Here is a 21,884-nt window from a genome sequence, read left to right as displayed (position 1 = left end):
CAGGCTAGACACTGGCTAGAAAACAGATCTTAGACCACCCGAGGGGAAACTGCCAAAGGGGCTTTCATTCTAAAGCTCAAGTCAGCTTCTGAGTAGCCTAACCATAACCTGTAGATAAGCTAAAGCCAGCATTTCTTGCCTAAAGTCTCTTGAGAGGCAAAAGAGGAAACCGCAAGAAAAATTTAATAATACTTAATGTACTCTGTCTAAAAATGGAAAAAAAAAGTCTTAGCTGGGTGTTTTGTTGCAATACCTGTAATGCCAGCATTGGGAAAGCAGAGGCAGAAAGAGCCCTAGTCCATGGCCATGTTGCCTGGGCTACAGAGCCAGGGCTTGGTTTAAAAAATCATGCTAAGGGGTCTGTCCATGTTTATTTCATCTCTTACCAGCATGCCTTCACTGTCGGGGTATATTGATTCATACAACTCACCTCCAACACTTACCTGGAGTTAGCTAAGTGGGGTGGCTCTTTTATCCAGCTGGATGAAACATCTGGGATTTCAGAACTCCTTTAAAGAAGCATTGGCCTATTGCACGTAACTGAAAACCCTCGTCTCAACCAAGTTAATCAAGAGACACATAGAAGCTAACAGCATGAGCTGCTAGAATATGAGCATAAACGTAAGCAACAACCAAGCTTGGAAATAGTAAGACATTTTTTGCAGACCGATGTGGCAAAGGGCCCGAGTGAAAAACACAGCACACAACAGGCATGTGTTGGATTCAAAATAGTACAGTAGAATCAGTGTTGACTCTCAGTTCGTATTTATCAGCGCCTTAATTAAATCCACATGGGTCACAGTGAACTTACAGCTCCAAAGAGAGTCCCAACATATAGCTGCAAAGATCTCCGTCTACTCTTGATGTGCTAAATTCCTAGACAATTTTCTGGGCTAGTTTGATGCATTTTGCCTGGGCAGTACCTCTACCACACCAAAAAAAAAAAAAGTAATAATAAAGTACAATAAAACTGATGCGCTCCAATGAGCTCAGTTCACCAATTCACCTTCCTTGGAGACTGCTTTACTTCTCCATTGCCCCAGGCAGAAGAGTGTCAAATATGATTTTCCTGTGCAATAGTATAAAGCATTCTAACCTGTGAGCTAAAGTTACTCCTTTCAAACCTGTTGAAAACTATGTTTCTGCTTTGCTGACTAGTTCAGAACAATTGCAAATGCTCAGTCTATAATTTAGGACCTGAGAAAATTAAAACTATTTCCTGGCCTGCCCAAGGCCATAGAAGTTTCAGTAATAAGCTGTGGAGCCAGGTTACAGGGAAACTAGTGGGTGCATGAAAACCCTTCTAGAATCTGTGTCGTTTGTTTGTGCCACTTCGTGATACTGAGTGAGCTGAGAGCTCAGGCACAGAATGTCATGTCCTGATGAGAATGCAAACACCCCATTCAGAAATGCCCTCCTTTCTCTGGGCCCAACTCCAGTCTTGAAAGAGAAGGCACTAATGCACTCCCCTGTACATAGGCCACTTCCTGACTTCAGAAACGGAGTGCCTGCACTAGAAATCCATTCTGCAAGCAGAGTAACAGAAAGGCTCATCTGTTAGGAACACAGCTTGGGATCAATATAATTTAGATCAATTAACTGCTGTTTTATTTTTTTTATTAGAGTAATTACTGAGCATAATACCAGATACTAAACACTTTGCTCGGTTCTTGGGATACAATGAAGATGCAAATTGCATTTGAAAAGCTTGCAGAATAAGCCTGAAGCTTATTCTTCCTGAGCTGATGAATGCACTGTCTTCAGATAATTCCCTGTGCCATGCGAATCATCCTTTCTAAGTGACTGTTTGGTATACTTCCAAAGATAAACAAAAATAGTGTCCTTTAAGAATGGGAGAGAAGCTGGCTCTGGGGAAACTGTCATTCATGCCATCCTATTCTTGTCCCTCTCCCTAGAAGAAAGAAGGAGGAGGAGGTGGTGGAGAAGGAGAAGAGGAGGCAGAGAAGGAGAGGAAGGAGAAGGAGGAGAAGGAAAAGGAGGAGGAGAAGAGGACGGTAGGTGTTAGGAAGGAAGCATGCTGGTTCCTGAACAGGAAGCAACAGACAGAATCTTAAGCAGCCTTCAGGGGAAGAAGGGCTTTGCTTAGCTGCTCTCTCTAGGCACAGAGATGCTCCTTGCCAGCAGATCTTTCTTGAGTCCAACAGCAAATCTTTCTTTCAGTACAACACAGAAGAAATGCAACCTTTGCAGAAGTCAGATGCTCATAGCACAAACTGTTAATTATCCTAGTTGCACTCATAGATCTCTGTAGAGATACACCATCCTATCTGTTAAATCTATTAAAAACATACTTGGATTAAAGGAATGAGGCAGCATGCCTGGCCCTTTTTTTTTTTTTTTTTTTTTTGTCACCGGAGAGGCAGAGGCAGGCAGATCATTGTGAGTTCAAGGCCAGACCAGGATATCCTGGTCTACAAAGGGAGTCCAGGACATCCAAGGTTACACAGAGAAACCCTGTCAAAAAGTATATGCACACACACACACACACACATACACACACACACACACATACACACACATATGTACATAATATATGCATATGTATGTATGTATATATAGAGAGAGACTTTTTTGAATATATATGTGTATCCATACACACACATTTGTGAGGAGTAACAAACACAAATAGCTGTTTGTAGGAATCTACTTCCTTCAATTGAACATTTGCCTGTTACCTTCTTCTGAAACTGCTTTCCACACAGTATACTTTCTATCTGTTATTTAAATTGATATGTAAATGTTTCCATTTCTTTAAAACAATAACAACAACAACAGAAGAATTTTGTTTAGTACAGCAAATGAAACAGAACCTTGAAGCTGGTACCTCCCAGATCTGGCTATACTGAGCCTGAAGTTAACCATTCTTTTGGGCCCAAGTGCTTTGGAAGTGAATGTGGACTGAAGAAATCAGGGTTGGCAAGAAAAATGTCTCTCCTTCTGAACCTTCCAGCTGCGCGTTGCTTAAAGACGGGTCATTGGAAGAACGTAATCGACCTGTCAGACACATTTTGACTTTGCTTAAATGCAAGGCTAACTGACAACCACTTTTCCCACAACTGAGAGGAATCTCCTAACGTGAGAGGCACTTGAAGACGTGTTAAGATTTTTGCAGCTATTAACACATTCCTAAGAAAAACACCTCTGGAGACACAAGAAAGCCAAGGATAACAACCGTCTCTCTCCAATGAAAACGGTTAGTCTGTTTGATTAAAGGAAGATAAATGAAGGGGCAAGGCCGAACACACCTCACATTCTGCCCTGGCTTGGTTTCCTTGAGACCAAACTGCCTAATGTAGGGGAAAAAAATGTAGCCAGTGTTCAAGCCCCTGCATTCCTGAATCAAGGACTTCTAAGACCTACACTAGCACTGGAGGCCTAGGCCCTGGGCCCTATTTTCTAAGGAGCTTAGACAGGGCCTGGCATAAGGAAGCAGACAAGACAGTCATAACCACTGTGTGTTCTCCGTCCATTCAAACAGAGGTACACAGCTCACCCTACAAGAGGAACAAAACCAGGAGCTATAACCTAACCTCAGCCAATCATGGGCATCTTTAAGCTTCTGGGTTTGTTTGTTTTTCCCTTCCTTCAATAAAAGAATGATCTAGAATGATATTTTTCAAACTGTGGGTTGTTGCTTATTAGAACGTAAAATCAATTTAATAGGTTACAATAGGCAACCTTTTGATAAGATGAGGAGAGTAAGTGTAGAGTATGTGACACAGCACCACATATTGTTTCATGGGACTTTGAAAATATTCTCATTTTAATGGACATGTAATACTTATGGTGTTATGTAACATTTAAGCCATGTGTAGAAACCATAATGATTAGCTCAGAGTGATTGGCACACATTCTTCATTTTATTAAATGTTTCAAATGTGACTGTTCATGGCAATACAAAATGTTGTTTATTCTTCGCCACACTTAACTTCTAGTGTGTTTGTAATCCTTGCATGTAAGCTTGTAGTTTAACATTACTCTCCACTATCTACAGTGTTAACTGAGGAAATGGTCTTCCAGAGAATATTTGATCAGCTCTTGCTGGTAAGGATGGGCACCTATAACCCAGAAGTAGTTCAGTTCTGAAAAGTCTAAGGTCAGAATGAAACAAAAATGCCCAACTATTTAAAAACAATAATTGAGGATATTATTTTGACAAATTAATTATTTCAAAGTATATGCATTTTATTTATTTATTTGAAGTCAGCCACGGCACTAACTTCACATGTTTGAAGGCTGTATCTGTCTTTCTATTTGCTTCTAGAAGTCCTACAATGAACAGTATCTCTTCATTACGACCTGCGGCTGTGATGTTCTGACTCACCAAAGGCCCAGAAACAATATTTCCAGATTTATTGGACTATAACTGACAAGCACAACTTGTTTATATTCAAGTTGGTGCTTTCACATACTTACAGACTGCGAAGTGATTCCCACGAGCAGCCTAGCATCACCCTCAGTTTACTCTTAACCAAATTGTTTCAGACCAATTTAATCTCTATTCCTTAGCCACCACGGTAGATGTCACATGGTTGTTTGTTGTTTGCTGAGCCAGAGTCTTGCTATGTAGCTCAGGCTGGCCTCCAACTGGTGATCAGCCAGCCTCTGCCTGCTTCAGTGTTGAGGTAACAGGTAAATGTTCATCAAAACTCTTCCTGATCTTACTTGCTATCACTGGGGACTTTTTTCATGAATGCCATCTTCTTCTGCTAGAAGAGATTGCAATTTCCAGTGTGTACTTCAATAACTATGTGGTTGAGTTTCAGTCTTCACTCATAATGATCCTACTTACCCATTGTTTTTTAATTTATGTGCCCTATTAAAAGATGAATGTATGGTTAAGGTCCTCAAAATGTAACTCACATCCAAAAGTGAATAATTTGAATTTCCTAACTATACATTTAATGTCAACAACTTGATAAGCAAAGATAATAATGACCATATTTGTATGCCTCTTTAAGAGACTTGTCACCATATCTAAACTAAAATATCCAAATTATTCAATAGAAAAAAATTCATTAATATCAATCCCATTTTAGAAACAAACACTTTTATTGCTATTGTTGTGACTTGGATATGAAGTGCTCTCCCCCAAATGACTCATGTGTTGAAGACTTGGCTGGTCCCCAGATGGTGGATCCAACCATTAATGAATAATTGGACCATGAGTAGTCTGACCTTGTACCTATGAATTAGTGGGTTAATCCTCTGATGACTTTATAACTTCAGTGGTATACTGGGAGTTATCGGAAACTTTTAGAGGTGGAGGCTAAGGAGGAGGAAGTATGTCAATAGGAACACATGTTTGAAGGCTGTATCTGTCTTTCTATTTCCTTCTAGAAGTCCTACAATGAGCAATATCTCTTCATTATGACCTGTGACCATGATGTTCTGACTCACCACAGGCCCAGAATCAATGAACTTAGCTGACAAGGTCTGAAACCTCTGAAACCATGAGCCAAAGTCAACTGTCCCTGATTTCGAGTTGATTATACTAATGCTAAGCCAGTGGTCCTTTAAAACATCGACACAATGGAGAAGTCCTGCTTAGGCTGTATGGCTAACACTAACAAACCAGTAAGGGAGGGTGACAGGTCTGGTCCAGCTAATGGACATGTTTCCTTTTTAGAGGATTCCTGACTGGCATAAACAGAAGGAAGGAGGTAGAAGATGAACATAAAGCCTCTAAGATTTATCCCTACACTTTTTATTCTTTAATACAGATGCTGAAGGAAAGAAAATATGACAATGAGACCCAACATATAAAAAAGTTTATTAATAATAGTGTGCCCTCTTTTCCCATGTATTAGAACTGCCTACCTTTAGAATCTCAGATATCCTGGGTAATTTTAAATAAATGCCATATTTTAAGGGCTCAAAAGAAAATTCACATGCAAATAAACAACTCCTTTACAATGAAAATACAGTGGTTCTAGTACACACTTGACATAATGGCAGCTTTTTTTTTTCTTAACTGAATCTATTAAATAACCCAGGGACCTTTATCAACACCTTCTTACAACTCATGTCATCCAACTTCTCCTTTGAGGGAATACTCATGCATTTAATATAGTGATGCTCTGATAGCACAGAGCTGGTTCTATGCCTGGAACTGTCACAGTGCTTTGCATTTACAAAATGATTTAATATAGCAGCTTCTCTATGATGTATATAACATTATCAGCATTTTTTGTCTGTATTTATCTTTAATAATATTTTTATTTTTATTTATTTATTTTTAAAGGTCTATTTATTTTATGTATATGAGTGCTCTATCTAGATATACACCTGCAGGCCAGAAGAGGACATCAAATCACATCATAGATGGTTGTGAGCCACCATGTTGTTGCTGGGAATTGAACTCAGGACCTTTAGAAGAACAGCCAGTGCTCTTAACCTCTGAGCCACCTCTCCAGCCCTTAATATTTTTATTTTTTTAACATATACAGTTATATTATTACACATATGTAAAAATAAACTACATACAGCAAGAAGAACCATGGAACAACTAGGAATTATATTAATGTTACATTCATAGTGTTTTGGCTATTTGTATTTGGTAACCTTGAAGAAAACATTTTCCTATCTTGGTGAGAGTTATGGGTGACTTTTCAGGCAGCAAACTGTCTCTATTATTTTTTTCATCTTGGAAGCTGCTAATCTGAATTTCCTGTTTACTCAGGTAATTAATTTTATTCCTTCTCAAGTCTCTGATAGGGTTGAAGACCAAACAGTTTAGTTTCACAATTAAGCTTAGTTGTTTAGGGGTTAGGATGTTTTTAGGTCTAGATAGGTGTTTTATCTTGATAGAGATGAGATATGATAGATATTGATTTACATTCAGAATTTTAGACTCACTAAGATATCAGCATCTTATAAAGTTAGTAACAAGATACTTAGAGGTGTTAGGGGACCACCTAAGGTTTTACTCCCCAAAGTATAAGAACCTGAGCTTATAAAATTGCCTCACCAGGCGGATCGCTGTGAGTTCTAGGTCATCCTGGTCTACAAAGTGAGTCCAGGACAGCCAGGGCTATACAGAGAAACCCTGTCTCGAAAAACAAACAAACAAACAAACAAACAAAAAGCCTCCGAATTCTTATAGGAAAGCTGAAGAGAAAGCAATTGATTTTTTTCTATGCTTGTGAAACTAAAGGAACTACTAACAAATGTCATATGCAAAACTGGGTAACTCAGGACATAGCAGAAAGTAAAATTTTAGTTTGACTCAGAAACATGTAAGTTTTTAAAACTATCAGCTTTTCTTGACTTCCCTTCTCTTGCAAAGACTTCTAGAGTCTCTGGAAGAGGAGATGGGTGAGAGGGCGCTCATGAAGTTAAAAACAGTGTGCACCTCTCATTGAAAGCCAGAGAAAACTCAAGTCGTTAATATATCGTTATTAGATACATTAATAACTGGATCCTTGCAGGGATATTTCAGCATGTGTACTATCTGATTTCAAGGTGAGCAGCACTTACTTTCCCCTCTTAGATAATAAGTTCAAACAGCCACAGACCACCCCCCCTGTCCATTTTCCTCACAAAGAAAAGGTTTGAATAGGCCCAGAAGTTGTCTCTATACTAAGCCTTCCATTTTCTTTCTAATCTCTTTTCTTTAGCACTTTACTGTTTTGTTTGTTTGTTTGTTTGTTTTTTGCTGTTTGCTGGGCAAGAGCAACTAGCTTAATTTTAAGGATACTGTAGTGACTTCAGAGATGAAGAACTCAATCACTGTTTAGTTTTCTGCATCCCATACTGGCTTAAGATGTGCTCCCACAAAATGTGGGGGAAAACACCAGTGCATTTAAATACCACAGATATATAAGTCAAACACTAAGAAGATGGTACTTGTGGGTACAGGATTAGAATGTTTCCATGTTGTCAACAGTTGTATTCAAGGTGAAACACTTAAATGTTTGGCCCTCCGGGTGGGCCCTGGGAGAGGAAGGATAAGCCCTCTACAGTCAAGACAAAAAAAAAAAAAATGAAGTGAAGTATTTCTAGCTCAACAGCATTTGGAAACAGTTGAATTTGGAGAACAGACTTCTGATGGATTGGTGCTTGGGTCAGCCAGGCAATCAACAAGGGGTGATCTAGGGAGGGGTTCCATCCTTCATTCCACTGGAGGCAGAACGGTGTTGATGTATAAATGTATGTCCTGTTTTCCAATTGTTCTCATTCAGCAATGAGGCATGAAGCCTGGGAAACCACAGATACTTGGATCTAAGAAAGTATTTATTTCACTCTCTAGGGCTGTGGAGTGGAAAACACGCAGGGCACTTTATCTTAACCTTGTGAGTTCTCATAGCCTTACAACCTTCTTCCTCTGAGATTCAGGTTCATTAATTAGATCTGTACATAATTCTGTTATCAAAAAGCGGATCCTATGCTAGGCGAGGCAGAAGACAGATGAGATGGCGTCCCTCCTCACATATGGCACACCTTGCCCTCCTGGCTTGTCAGATGCCTTTAATTCAAAGCAACAACAATCTGTGTAGTTACATGTTTCTCATAGAAAATGATTCTTCCCTCGACCAAGACAGACAGACAGACAGAAACACACATGTGCATGTACACACACACACACACACACACACACACACACACAAACACACACACACACAATTTTCTCCTGCAATCCTCCATTGTCCTCTATAACTCCCTCAGGACTGAATCTTCTATCAGAGTAAAAAGAAGACAGAGGGATGAATTCAGGGCTTTGCAACATGGGAATCCATGGAGACCTTCCTCTACAACTTTTTCCCAGCTGTACTTGGAAGCTGTAACAGATCCAGAGACCATTTTAGAACCTCATTTGTATTGGCCTGACACTTAGGAATCTAGTTTCTGTTCGAGAGATGTCATCAAAGTTGGTGGGCTCAAAACATGACCTACTTTTTAAAGCCCATCTGTTAGAAGCCTATAGATTTTCTTGGTTTGTTTGTTTCTAGCTGTCTGCTGAAATGGCAACAACAGCAATCTCAATTTCCAAGCCCAGCCCACAAACAGCAGTAAACTGAATGCTTATGACAAGAGGCAGAATGTCTTCCAAATATGAAGCAGACATGCACCCACTTACTTACATACATATATACATACATACATACACGCACTCAAAATAAACACATAAATAAATGTTTGATAAAATATTCTTTCTCTTTAGCCAACTCTCCACTATACTCTATTCAGAGTTGACACTGTTGGGATCTCTCTAGCCCTCTGGGAAAAGCCCAGAATCAATGCTTTGACATGCACAGCCCTTGCCAACTGACTTAGATCTTCAGTTTTAAATTTATCTTTACTTTGTCTCAACTATTCTGTGCTCACAAAAATAGTTCTTTGGTCTCTTGGATTATGGCTGTGCTTTAAGTAGAGAGAGCTGAGAAATAAGAAGAAAAACTAAGTCGGGCGGTGGTGGCGCACGCCTTTAATCGCCGCACTCGGGAGGCAGAGGCAGGTGGATCGTGTGAGTTCGAGGCCAGCCTGGTCTACAAAGCGAGTCCAGGACAGCCAAGGCTACACAGAGAAACCCTGTCTCGAAAAACTTTTTAAAAAAAATTAAAAATTAAAAAAAAAAAAGAAGAAAAGCTAAATCACACGAAAGTGCCTCTACCTTGGGAGCTGGAAGTGTCCCCATGGTTGCCAAGAGCTATGACTGGGGTGTCTTTAAAGACACCTGCAGTACTGACAGTACTGATAGTAAGAAAAAGGAGAGAAAATGAGAAATCACTAAATCAAATACTAACATCTTTATGATCATTTTTTTTCTCATTGATGTGTCCTAAAGTCACAAATTGCTAACAGACTTGCGATAAAATGAATGGGCTAAACTACCATAACATCAGCAAGTCAACTATTCTTCCTAGTTAAGAGCATTGTAACTTTCTCCAAGTATAAAAATGGATATGGAGATTATCCAGTATTTTAGATGTCTGCATGTAGGCACATTAAACTAATTGATATTTATTTTTAATCAGAAGAAAATAATGACAAATATTTGCCTAAAATAATAGTGCTAATAGAAAGGATTATAGCAAAAAACAAACAAACAAACAAACAAACAAACCGATTTCTACATAAGAACCTTCATGGAAGGAACCAGAGGGTTCAGGAGCCCCACAAGGGGACCATCAAGGCTGGTGGATCGGGACCCGGGGGGGCAGGGCTGCACAAACTGTTGCAGCAACCGAGGACAACGCATGCAGTGAACCCAGACCCCCCTGTTCAGATCTAGTCAATGGACAGCTCATTCTCCACGGTTGTCGGGGAGAGTGGGGACTGCCTCTCATATGAACTCTGGTGCCCCCAATTTGATCACTTCCCCTTGGTGGGGAGGCCCAGCAGTGGGCACACAGAGGAAGGCTATGATAGATCATACGGTGGGGGAGGAGGTCCCCTTCTGTCTGAGGTCTATGGAAGGGAATGGGGCAGAAGAGGGAGGGAGGGTGGGAACGGGAAGACACAAGTGAGGGAATAACAATTGGGATGTAATCTGAATAAATTATAATAACAATTTTTAAAAGAAGAACCTGCATGGAAAGTATAAGTACTAGTAGGTCATCTCTGTGAAGGTGAAGGTGTATGGGTTCTCATCAACATTCACAGGTCAGCTGTAGAGATAAGAATACACAGGAGAAATTGCCTCTGGGATCACGTCTGTGATACATCATCATCGTCTTTATACTTAAGAATTTGGCAAAAATGTGTAGAACTGTTGCCAAGAAGGTGGAAGTGAGTTTTCCCATAACCAGAGTCGACCTGAAGGGACCAGAAGAGGAATCACTGGACTTTGCTTCCTGTAGAGAAATTTCCTCCCCTCCCCCGATCTTTCACTTTGCCACCAGTACCTACTAACTCAGGCTGGTCTTCTCGTGCTTTAATTATTACCTGTGGCTTTTATGCCATCTTCACCTTAAAATGTAGGCTCCCAGAAGTCTGTTCCTTTTCTATCAAGCCCGAGTCCCATGCCCAAATCCAAAGAAAGCAGGCACAGTCCGAGGACTCAGACTTCCTTCCTCATCAGGCTTCAGGCAGCTCTTCCGCCTCCTTCATTTCTGAATGGGAACCACACCAGCCAGCCTCGCTTCCAGCACTGTTTCCTCTGCCATTACATATTTATGAAGCATCTGTATGCATGACACAAAGCTGGATTGTGCAGGCTAAGCCGACAGAGCTGCCCCTCACTTAAGGGACCATTTATGATGTGAAAGATAGGCAGTCTTGGGCAACATGAGTAAAGGCGAGAGTGTGCAAACTTTTGTGTCTGCAGACGGAAGAACAAAAACTGGAAACGCATTCCATTGGCTGTTTCTCTGGGTGTGTTTGCCTTGATTTTAGATTATCTTTGGAGAGAAATAAATGGGAATAAATTTGAATTTCAAGAATATTGGGTTTCGTTCCAAGAAACAAGCAAATTCTACCTCTTTTTCTTTTCTTCTCCCCCCCCCCCCAAGGGCATTCACTAGCATACGGCCAAGCATATTCACATACGAGCTACTCACAGCAACTCTATGGAGGAAGAATGTGTCAATAGTTGAAGTGCCAGGGAGAGTCTCGGGTGCCAGCTACCTAAGCATATAACGTTATGGTAGCATTTGTCCTTTATGAAAGAGTCAACATGAGACTACTGAGAAACTACTTTCTCTGGAAGGAAGAATGAATTCCAATAAACTGATAGCCCAGAAGGCGTAGAATGATAAATATTGTGCTAAAACGTCTTCATCCGCGAAGCGTCGGCCTTTCTCACTGACACTGTGGAAAGCTGTAGAGTGAAGAGACAATAGTTTAAGCGAGGTACTTTATAATTTCGCAAACGAGCAATGGCTGGAAGTGTTCATCTGGGCTCTAGCTGTATTCCCCTTATTTGTTTAATCTAGGCTGGTTTCCCTGAAAGATGAAAGTCTGCCATTTTGGCCTCAATGCCTCATAATATATGTGTTAAACTCACCACTGCCTCATTATTTATTAACGTCAAGTTATTACACTTCAGTGGAGGATGGGGGCTGAAGCCACACAGTGACAGATGTTCCAACAGATCAGCTTATATAATAAGAAGCTGGGCCAAAACTGTCGAAAGGGGTGTTTTTTAAAAAAACATACAGACTTCAAAGAAATGAGCGGTGGCATCTGCAGCATCTACAGAACAGTGCCAGGGGAGGGGGCGGGTCTGCAGGCGTGCGGTCGGGTCATGAAATGATGTGAGCTTGCAGCCGGGGACTGGAACAACATCTGGGCTGCAGCAAGCTGGCCAGGACATTTAAAAAGAGCTCCTGTGGTGCCTCAAACTTTGATTTCACGGAGCTGACGCAGGGGGTTGGGGCGGGGGGAGACAGGCTACCCTCAAGAGCTCATGTGTTTTGGCTCGCATGCTTTCTCCTCAGTCACTGCGGAGGGCCACACTCAGTTGCAGAATCGGATGGACACTCTCGGACAGTCTTTCTCTAAGCACAGGGCTGTCACTGTGGGGTTGTGCTGAGGTCTGGGTAGGCCATTGCTGCAAAGAGTATAAAATAAGGAATGTCATCATAAAGCTGTGAAAGCTGTGCATGCCCTTTCTCAGCAAGGAGTTCCCCAAATTCCCAAGAGACGTACGTCCATAAGAACATAGCATTCATCAGTTTGGGGTAATATATATGCCAATTAGAAACTAATTATGAGAGAGAGAGAGAGAGAGAGAGAGAGAGAGAGAGAGAGAGAGAGAGAGAGAGAGAGAGGATGCTACACACCACATGGTAAAATGAAGAGTTTCCTTTGCCAGCAGCACAGTGCTTATGTAGCACTAGCACCCAGGCTCTTCTCTGGAATGTTTCCTTGAATTGAACACATATTGCGAAACTGTATATGACACCCAGTAGAAAGTGTCCTGGGTGGAGAGAGGACTTGGTGTCGCAGCCCACCAACTCTTGAGTCTCACTGACGGCTGACAGGCTCTGCAGCCCCAGAACCTTATAACACGATGAAGGCCATAGGGCAGAAGAGTGATGACAAGGTGCTTGGACTCCGACGCTAGACCCCTGGGTGCAGATCTTGACTTTTGCTCTTTGTTGGGTATGTAACCTTGGGCACCTTAATCTCTCTGTGCTTCTCTGTGCCTGCACCTATATGACAAGTATCGAAACAGTAGAATCCACTCTCGAGGCTTGTTGGCTTACAAAAAAAAAAATGTGTCTATCATGTGATGCCTTTAAAATCGTACTTGACACAAAGCTTTATACACATGTTCTGCTAAAGCCACTCTCCCTGCCTCTCATATGAAAGATGATTATTTCAAAACCCACGCCATCAAACTCTGAAAACAAAAATGTCCTCTTTCATTTTTTGCCTTTTTTTTTCCCCACCTTCACTTGGCCAAACTCTGTCCTGGATTTCCTGGTTCCTTTGTTTCTCCCAAAACTTTGTCGTGATTTAATGAATAAAACTTATTCTTCCTTTTAAATTTTTTTGTATGCATAAAGTTTATACATTTGCAAAACTCATCAAGGAACTGGACGCAAGAGAGGGTGCTGTTGTGGTCCTTGTGACCTAAGGAAAGGTATAGTAAAGGCTGGGTATATGTCACTACGTCATGGAGGCTTTGCCTAGCATTCATGGCGCCCTGGACAGAAATAAAGGTGCGGAGAAGCCAGTCAGTACGGAAGAGGCTGGTGGTATAGGGTGGCAGGCTTTTATACTCTCATTGACTTGCCTAACAACAGTCACATGCCTCTGATACAGCAGCTTTGACAAATCACAACCACTGTGAGAGAGACCAAGCCACGTGACGTTGATCCTTTTCCCTCTCTCCTTCTTTCTCTTCTCCTATGTTATAAGACAAAATGGAATCTATGTGTGAGCACTTTCCAAGCCACAGCGTCTGCTTAAATCTAGAGAGGAGTCGGGATGGGAGTCTTTTTTCTATAGAATCGAGAAGGAGCAGGAAGAAGACCTCCCAGCTCTTTGACATTTTTCAGTTCAAGCCATGGGTGCTTAACTGTCTCCAAGTGCCTACTCTCATTTCCGATAGAAAAGTAGGTCAGCAAGACACCTCAAGCTACTCATTCGGGAAAGACACTTGCCTAAAAAAAAGAGCTATCATGAATACCAAATTCCAAATGATTTATAGGAAAAGCTACTCAATTTTCACATCAATGGCCCCTGTACCTAACAATGCAGCTAAATATGCCAACAGAATAAAGGATATCAAAAATAGCTTGAATGAGGTCATCACCTTTATGAGATATTACATGTGACTCGGGCTCTAAAAGTGGCAGTCATCCTGATGGGACACTTTATGTTCACGTGCTGTTAAAATCTTAGAAAAGAACCCCCAGTGTGGAAAGCCATAAATGAGTCAGTCGGAAGAGCACGGCTTTCTTTTTATAAACTCAGTAACGGCAGAAACACATCATGCTCTCTAGAAGCCCCAGTGGTAATCTTCCTCATCCAAACTATTTTCACTTCAGGATGAAAGATGGTGTTGGGGCCCAGCAGATTTTTCTTGAAGTTTATGGTGGGTCAACTAAACAGACAAGGCCGGCCTTCCCTTTGATATCGTCCTTTTCCCCCTTATCTAAGCCAGTCCAACTCTGTTTTTTATTGGATTTCCATTACTTCAATGTTCTTCACAGAGTCTCAGTTCCTGTAACTGTTAGAGCTTATGGTAATTTAGTACTTTGAACATCATTAATTAAATTATTGCATCATGCAAGCCAGGCATATTTCCATCAAAAGTTGCTGTCTTGTCCCCCAGTCTGGAAGCTTGGCATGGGAATTCCTGCAGAGCCTGGATTGCATCTAAAACCATGTGGCAAAGGAGAAACCAAAAGGATGCCCTTAAGAGAAGACTCAGGCTGAGACTAAAGTGCTATTCTCAGGGGACTTAGCACACACTTGCAAACTAGCAGTGCCGTAACTTCTCCACCAGTCAGCAACCAATGGCTGCATGTTTCTGAGCAATTTCACCTGCTGCATACCACCTGCCCAACTCTTTCCATTGAATAAATCCAAACCATGATTTCAACCATGTCCTCTTCAAATATGTATTTTTTTCATATATATGTATACCATATGTAAAAGTTAAGATAGACCTAGTACTGCTAACAACACTATTACTATTAAGCCACAATTATTTTCATGGAATATAAAAGAAATTTCCTTTTTTCAAAAATATTTTAAGGGTTGTCTTTAGAGGAAAGCCCATCTTGAGTCACAGCCATTATCCATATATATGGATAAAGAGATTTGTTTTTATTTTAGATTATGTACTATTTCACTACTTTGATAGAATCAGATATTATTTGTCAGTCATATGCTATAACTTCATAAAATCAAGGATCTGATATTTATATGAAAAACCTACACTACTGACCTCACAGTAGAGGCTGACACCTTTGAAGAGAGTGTATTAATACCATGTTCTTAGGTCATTCTTTTTTTAAATTTTTTAAATAATTTAGCTATTTTTTTCACTTTATATCCTGGTCATAGCCTCCTCCCTCTTCTCCTCTTATTTAGCTTATTTTTTGAGAATGGCGTACATGAGTAATGTATTTAAATTATGTTCCTCTCTCCATCTCCTCCCATGTCCTTCTCAAATTCACGACTTCTTATTTTACACACACACACACACACACACACACCACACACCTATTGAGATCACTTAGTGTTTCTCATAGTTTTGCTGACATTTGGGGATTGACTAACCTGTTAAGGAGCTCATCCCTGGAGAAGACTGATTCTTTCTCTCTCAGCAACCATTAACTGCCCGTAACTACTCTTCTAGGGATGAAACCTTGTGAGAATTCTTCCACCCACCCCCATTCCAAGTCTGTGTTGTATGTGTACACACACACACACACACACACACACACACACACACACATATATATATATATATATATAATCATTTTTAAATTAAGTTAAGAGCCATAGACTAACAAACAAAAAACCGTTCCAGACATGGGAAACCTTCTTACAAGTTATTGATCAGAGGAGTTCAGAAGGTCCCAAAAGCCAAATGAACTAGCATCATTTTCCTTGGATGCCTCCCAGACACTTCAGACATAGGACTTGGAGGAACTGGGACAGAACTGACCTAGAAGTCTCCTCTCTGGGCACTAGCCCTCATAGTATCATAAGTAACTATGCAAGCTAGCAAGGGAGAAAAGCAAGCAACAGTCTTACCCAGCTATAACAAACATTCTCAGAATGGTGCAGTACTGGCACACATATCCTGGGAACAACCAATAACCATCTAGCTGGACTTAAGGCCCAGTCAACAGGAAGGAGTTCATGCCTAGTACAGGAAACCTAGACCACCACTCATGGAGCCTAGGAGAGAACCTATTTCCAGCACTTTCATAGCCTAGCATAATTCCCAACTGCAACCCATGCCCACACCTAAGTGCATCTCCCACCCTGCACCAAAGAAGCTTCTTTAGGCATCACTCAGAGACGCATGCGGGAAGCCACAACTGATCAAAACGAAAATAAAAAAACCCACAACAGATTGTGGGAGCCCAGCCGCACGTGTCAATATGTCTATACAGCCGCTACACCTAAGGCTCAGGAAATATCTCAGACGAGGAAGTGGAAAGATTTTCAGAGCCAGAGGACTAGCGTGGGATGTGCCTTCTTTACATGACAGGGAAACTGCACCCAGGAACTCGCAACAAAATAGTTGCCCAAACAAGATCTTTAAAATGGCCATTGGCATGCCGTCGTGGGCTTCTCCTTTCAGTCCTCCTTGTCCTAGTTCTAAGACTCTGTAGAGGCCCTAGAAGCCACAGTGTACAGACGTCTCACTTCTGCAATAATTTAGCATCAACACTGCACACGTTAAAATGTTAGAACAACGAGGTGATGTTCATAGCTACATAGCTACAGCACCATTTTCTCATTGACCCTTTAATTCTGTGTTGCCCAACATGGCAGCCATGTGGCTATCGGGTACTTGAAATGTGGCTGTTGTAATTATAGAATTTGATTCTTGCTTATACTCAATATTAATTAAATTAAACTGAGGGTAACATATTTTTCTTATTAAACACAACTTTACTGTTTAAAAGGGACTATACTGAAAATGTAGTGTGCAAATTAAATGTGCTGCTAGTGTCCCTGGAGTTCAAACTATGAATTTTTTTCAGTACCAAAAGCAAAACTATGTTTTAAAAAAAATCGCTCATTAATATGTTTTTCACTAATTAAATTTGAATATGCTTGGCTAAGTACACTACTAAAATTTACTTCACCTGTTTTCTTTTTTTAAATATGCCATCAGGAACTGTAACATTATGTGTGTGGCTCACTTTCTGTAACTAATTGAATAATGATACTCTAGAAGAGGAATTTTCAGGAGAAAAGAACATACCGTCCACGTTGAAATGCAGACGATGGCTAAAAATGAGAAAATATTTAGCCCTGATAACTGAATGAGAGAATAATCTCACTTGAGACTAAATCATGGGCCCTTACCTCACCGTAGGGGCTAATCTTTTATCAAAACTGACCTTGAGGGGCCTATACTGGCAACTTCAAGGATGAGACCGCTCTCTGAAATGCCGATCGCTCACTGTCTGGAAAGGACGTGCTCCCCGTCACTTATCAAAGGGCTTGAAATGGTGCGATAAACACATAGCACACACATATAGTATTAAACGTCCTCCCCTCTGGTATTTGTGAGGGCCTTAATGAAATAGAAGGACTACAGGAAAAGTTTGTGTCAAAATGATTCTTTAAAGTGAAACCACAGATCAAAGTTCACCATTGCCAAATATACAACTTGAGGACCAACTCAAGTGCTGCTATTAATCACGGATTCTCAGGATCTGATGACACAGATTAAACGGCTGTAAAGAACACTGCTGTGCATCATGTTCTTGCAACTGTCATCAACGCTTCTGCCAAGTGTCCACAGATCAGGCGAAAAAGGCTGCTCGGTATTTATTGAGGTGTCTCTAGCTGAGCCTAGCCAAGAATCTGGACACCAGGTTTAAGTTCATGACAACGCCTCAGAGGTATCTTCCAGACCTCTGCTCCCTTAGGAAAGAAAAGCCTGCAAAAGTGAGCAGAGTGTAGGGGTGGAACAGCGTGGGATCTGACAGCACATTAATTTCATTGACACTTATCTTTCAATCGTGATACGACTTTCCATAAGTATGCCATAAAACATTCTAAGTAACTTATAATGTGCCAAAGTTCAAAGGTCTGCAGCTATGTGTTTTTTTTTTCCATTAAAAAAAAAATCTCCCAAACAGAAACACATCCTAGAGTGGACAGCAGCTCACAAACACTATGGGACAGACAGCGTGCAGCTCCAATTTTTATTGACTTCTTTGCACAATTGTCACAAGAACTCAGTTTAGCTGTCAACTGAGAACATTTAAATGAGGACATAGCATGGAACCAAAGGCATGTGCATGTGAAAAAAAAAAGCATCAGAAGTAAATAATAGGGCATGAATCTGACACTAATGAAGCAAATAGCTATCGGGGAAGGAACGGTGCGTGTTGCACATTTTCTTACAAAACAGCAGTTCAGTACCAGATGGGACCAAACAGGAGAGGAAGGAAACTTCAATTCTATTTGAGACAGGCTCAAAGGAATGCCTACTTAGCCTCCATCTCTAGAAACTTCACCTTCTGTCTTAGCCAAGGTTTATATTGCTGGGCTGAGACAGCATGGCTGAAGGCAACTTGAGGAGAAAAGTGTGTATTTAAAGCACACGGTTCTTTACGGTTCTACATCGCAGTCTGTCATCGAAGAAAGTCAGGGGAGAGACTGAAGTCAAAAGCCCGGAGGCAGAAACTGACACAGAAGCCATGAAGGAGTGTTGCTGACTGGCTTGCTCCTCATGGCTTCCTCAGCTGGCTTTCTTATCGCATGGAAAACTACTAGGTATAGGAAGCTGATCCCACCCACATCTGTCACCAAACAAAACTATGTGCCACAGGCTTGTCTACAGGCCAGTCTGGTGGAGGCATCTTCCCGAGTGAGATTTCCTCTTCCCAGATGAGTGAAGCGTGTGTCAAGTTGACATCAAACTACCAATCACGCCTTCTCAGACTGAAATGTGGAACTCTCCTTTCCCTTCTTGCAGCTCTGGTCACAACCACTCCACTTCTTATTTCTATGCTTTTCATTTGTCTAGGTATGTCACGTAAATGGAACCAAAATATTTGTCCCCTGTGTATACATATTTCACCTTAGCATGTTCCCAAGGATCAGCCACGTTGTAGTAACAACTATCAGAATTTTATTTCTTTATGAGGCTGAAAAGATGTATCACTAAGTAATAATGCTTTTGCAAGCCTGTCTGCCCAAATTCGAATCCCCAGAACCTGCCTAAAAGCCAGAGGCAGTAGTCTAAGTGTCTGTAGTCCCAGAACACTCCAATGGAGAGATGGGAGGTGGAGGCATGTTGCAGACCCCCAGCTAGCCTGGCTATCTGGTAGCAAAGAACCCTGTCTCTAAAAAGAAAGAAAGGCAAAGACTGACACCAGAAGGTTGTCCCTTGATCTCCACACTTGCTCTATAGTATGTGGCACAATGGTCACTTCACACAGACACAGACATACACATGTACACATACTTGCGCACACACATGCACACACACACACAATTTTATGTATATGAATGTCTATCTGTATTATGTATGTGAGCCCCATGTGTGTCTGGTGCCAGCAGAGACCAGAAGAGGATGTCTCATACCTTCAAACTAGAGTTGCAGATGGTTGTAAGTTGCTATATGAGAACTGGGAATTGAATTCAGGTCTTCAGGAAGATCATCCAATTCACTTACGTGCTGAGCTGTCTTTCTAGCTCCATCATGGACCTTTTTGAAGGGACCTGGAGAAAAGAATTGTCTCTAAAGACTTCACTATTGGAAAGAATCTTCCCATAGCATTGTGGACTTACATACGCCTATCTCCAAAGTGCCCAGTTTCATGGGAAAGAAGGTTTGCAGTTTCATTTCTCCTTCCCAATCTCTAATAATAAGCTCTTAACATCATGCAGACTTCCTAGAGGCAGCTGTCCATTCAAGGGAAAGTATTCACTAAAGTCAGGTGACAAGCAGAAAAGTTGTGTTGAAGGATATATATTGATAACTCTCCACCAATGACTGTCCCCAACATGAGCTTCCCCCTAAGAGGACATCAGCGGCTAGGTCATCAGGTACCCACTGGCATCTCGCTAGCATGCTTTGGGTCCCCAGTAAGAAAGAAAAAAAGAGCAAAGAGGATTTTCTTCTGCTTTTTCTTTTGTTTTGTCTTCTTTTCTTTTCCATTTTCTTTGTTTTCCATTCTCCCTAAGGATTATTCCCCAAACTGATATTATTACTCTAATCAATCTCCCTTTCTTGCTGTCACACTCCATTTCAGCATCAGACAACTTAGGCTTCATCCGAACTTTCATTAGTAGTCAAATGCCATTAATAGTTAAATGTCATTTATGGTCAAATGTCATTAATGGCCAAACTCCTATAATTTTTAGTTCTCCTGTTAGTAAATCATGGACAAAAACACCTCCCACAGTTGTTAGAAACAATAAATAAAGCAATGTTCTATGCACTATCACTGTGTAAACTCATGCTGCTTTTCTATCTAGTATTAAACCTTCAAAATTGATCCCCCCCACACACACTTTTCTGTGAATAACTTTAATAGAGTAGGGCAAGAGGAACAAATACACTCGCAAGTAAATGATTGGTCTGGCTTGACATGAGAGGAAGATTTTAAAGTAGCAGACAAGTGTGTGTCTAATGTTTCAGCAGTGGGTGCTCTTTAGGGTTAAATGAACATGGGCTGAGGAGAAAGAAATTCAAGGGGAAATGTCACATTCCTGACATCAGGAACATGATCTGGAGATGCGGAAGTGTGGGAACTCCTGCAACACAATATACCCTTCAAAGACCAGCTCCAGGGACCCACATCTTCCATCCACGTCCTACCTCCTAGCTTACACTACCATCCCAAGTCATCATCAAATTATGAATCTATTAGTTGATTCATCTTCCAGAGCCTTCATAATCCAAGCACCTCTCAGGGGTGGATATTACAAGCTGGGAGCACGTCTCCAATAATGTGCTGTTTGGGAGCCTACTTCCCATTCGAACTGTAATAGAAATTCTAGTACTTAACTCTCCAAAATGTATATTTTAAATCTCTGCCTGCATGCTACTTAGTATGTGGTGATAAGGCAAAAATACATGTTCATTAGCTTTGGATTTCAATGTTAGGTGGGCCGGTTGGCCTACATGAGAAGCGTGCAGTAAAGTATTTATATACTCTTTAGGAGAAATATGCAGGGCAAGCAAGTTGACTCAAACAGGTAAGGGTGCTTGGCCCTAAGCCTGACACCTTGAGTTTAGTCTCTGAAACCTACCTGTGGAAGGACAAAGGTAGGAGGCGCTCCTTCAAGTCCCCTTCTAGCTTTCACACAAGCAGCCATACACAGACTAAGCAAGCAAACACAAAACCGCAAGTGGGCAGAACGCTCTTACAACGCTTCGCAGGAAGAGTCGGTGTCTCCTGGGGGACGTTTCGTATCTCTTGTTGGGAGGAATGGAAGTTGTGAAGAAGTCCCTGAGTAAGTCCTTTCAGCTGAGAAGGCAGCTGCAGAAGGACACGCGGGACAGGAGCTGGCATGGAAAGACAAGGAAGACCGGAAATGATGATGGAAGCTGTCAAGGAGACTCGCTGAATTTATTCATAGCTTTCCAGTATTTGTAGCAGCTGCCCACAACGCATCTCTGTGCCTCTCTGCTATCGGATCTCTAAAGGGTCTTCCAAACAAGAACTTTTGAGGTTTTTCTGGCCCTCTTACTGACCTTGGGGTAAATCTGAGCAGGCAGCAAACATTCTGATGTAAATGACATCACAGATCCT

Source organism: Acomys minous, assembly GCF_964271855.1.
Source record: "Acomys minous genome assembly, chromosome: 13".
Classification (NCBI taxonomy): Eukaryota; Metazoa; Chordata; class Mammalia; order Rodentia; family Muridae; genus Acomys; species Acomys minous.
Note: the sequence above shows the minus strand (reverse complement) of the source record.